This window comes from Brassica oleracea, chromosome C2 (genome assembly GCF_000695525.1).
Source record: "Brassica oleracea var. oleracea cultivar TO1000 chromosome C2, BOL, whole genome shotgun sequence".
NCBI lineage: Eukaryota > Viridiplantae > Streptophyta > Magnoliopsida > Brassicales > Brassicaceae > Brassica > Brassica oleracea.
The window spans coordinates 18,495,135-18,497,696 of record NC_027749.1 but is presented as its reverse complement, the minus strand read 5'-3'; positions in this window follow the sequence as shown (position 1 = coordinate 18,497,696).

The following is a 2,562-nucleotide window of genomic DNA, read 5'->3' as shown; positions in this document are numbered from 1 at the left end:
ATCTTTCCTAAAGCAAACAAAATCAAATCCAAGAATACTCAGAAAATAACATGAAACGTTAAGTAAAGTTGATTACACTCATTGTCAAAGCTTACATTTACTCTGCCTAGCAAGAAGGAACTCCGTGGATTGTGCACTACTATTATCATCCTCAATCACTTCACAGAAAGTTTGGAAATTCATAATTAGATTACCAAAGCATTGACCTGCAGAACACTTTTTTTTTTGCTTTATGAAGATGATTACGCTATAACTTCCGGTTTGGGCACACGCTTCGGTAAGTTACTGAGAACGTAATGGGAACAACTCTGAAATCTAATCGTGACAGGAGCGTCACCAAACCGTAATTTTGGTTTGCTTCTTGCAACATCAAAAGCACTCAGATCAATAGATCGTAGTGAACCACTTACAAGAAAAGTTAGAAAACTTTAAATCGCAAATTAAAAATTGAAATAAGGTTCCGGCTAACCTTCGCATTAATAAGCAGCATGTCGATCACCATCAGCTCACCGCCGAATTAGTCTCATCTGAACAGTTTCTCTGCAGCGGCCAGCCTGCAGCTCTGATAAGTGAACTTGAGAAGTCACCATGTGGATGTGTTTTAGTGATAATGGACTCGAATTCTAGAATTCGAAAAGCAAAAGGATTTCGCTTGATCGCTCATACGCTTCATCCTCATTTTTATATGTAACGAAGCAGGTGAAAGGTGAGTCGAATTAAAGAAGGATTGAAGAGTACGTAGTGGGAGTAGTTGATTAATTGTCATTTTCGAAGGTGTAAAACGTCGTTTGAGAAGATGATAGGGAGTCGCCAAAGTTGCGTTTTTTTTTACTCTGGCGAAAGGAGGAAAGGTAGGGTTTCTCTAACGTAATTATAATCTGGGCCAAAACAACCAAATGAGCCCAAACTGAAAGTGAAAAAGATGTCTAAGGGTCCGACTGGTGACCATCCGGGAAACAAGAGGAACGAATAAAAAAGGAATGTACGGGAATAAAATACCAGGAATGAAAAGGAATGGTTATTCCTTATCAAATTTGACAAGGAATAATTTTGTTCTTTAATTCTCTACAAAAAAAGGAATGAAAGGGAATGAGAGGAAAGGAAATTATTATTCCTTGTGTTCCTTGTGAATGGTAATTTTTTTTAGGAACGTCAGGGAATACATTATTCCTCGTCGTTCCCTGGTCACCATTCATACCCTAAATTTGAAACAGATCGAGTGTAAATGTTTTAAAAGGAAGACACGTTTCCTCAATTGCCCCCTCTTTCTTTGCTGACGTGGAGGGCTGTGCGCATCACACAAATCAATTTTATATATTAAGATATATATATATATATATAGACTAGTGGCTAAATTTACATTAAAACTATTTTTATATTAAAATATGTTTTAATTTGAAATATTGCACTTCCTATACAAACATAACTAAATAATTTGCACAAATGAAATTTCCACTTTTCAATTTTAATATAACCACAATTGATGTTTTATAATATATGTTTGTTTCAGTTATATTAGATTTTCAATTTATAATGATACTTTTCTTCAATTTCTAGTGTTTTACTAATTATATTATGTAAATTACTTAGTATTTGTTGAAATTTTTTTCATAACAAAATTAATTGTTGGAAATCTTAGCGAAGGAAGGAAGAGATCACATCATTCTTCACATTGGCTTTAGATCTACGAATGGAAATAGAAAGAAGAAACAGATCCGAAGCTTATAGCTTCGTACGAATCAGATCTGGAACAGAAAAGATTGGTGCTACCACCAAAGGACAAGAGATGACAGATTCAAGATAAAAGAGATGAACGTGATGGAAAAAAAAAACTAGGGTCCTTACTTCACCAGTGACCAGATCTAGAAGGAAAACAAGACATATGTAGACAATGGGAGAGATCAGTTAGGGATCTCTGATGGCTTGGCTCCGGTGTGCAACAAACAAAGAACAACGAGGAGAGAGGGAGAGAGATGCATGAGAGAGAGAGAGAGAGGTTGGCCATGACAGATCGAGAGAGAAGAGAAAAAAAAAGAGAAATCTTGACGGCTAAGATTTTCAGATTTTTCTGGAACTCTGTATGGTTTCGTTTTGGTTTATAAATGGGAGAAAATAGAAGGGAAATGCTCCCTTCACTACAAGAAAACACATCGAATTCCGACGGAGGTTCCGACGGACACCAAGGTCGTCGGACATTTGTGACGGAATACTGACAAATTTCCGACCAAATCCAAAAAAATTAAGTCGTCGGAATTCCATCGGCCATTTCCGACGGAATTCCGACGAAATATGGTTCGTCGGAATTTTCCGACGACTTTTCAACGACATTCCGATAAAAAATGTAACCGTTGTAGTCGTCGGAAGTTCGTCGGTATATTCCGACGAATTTCCGACGACATTCCGATTAAGAGCAAAGTCGTCGGAATTCCGTCGGAAAATACCGACGGAATTCCGACGAACTATGTGACCGTTGCCGACAAATATATATGACCGTTGTATAGCCGTTTGAGATTGGACAATTCCGACGGAATTCCGACGGACTGCTTTACATCCGTCGGAATT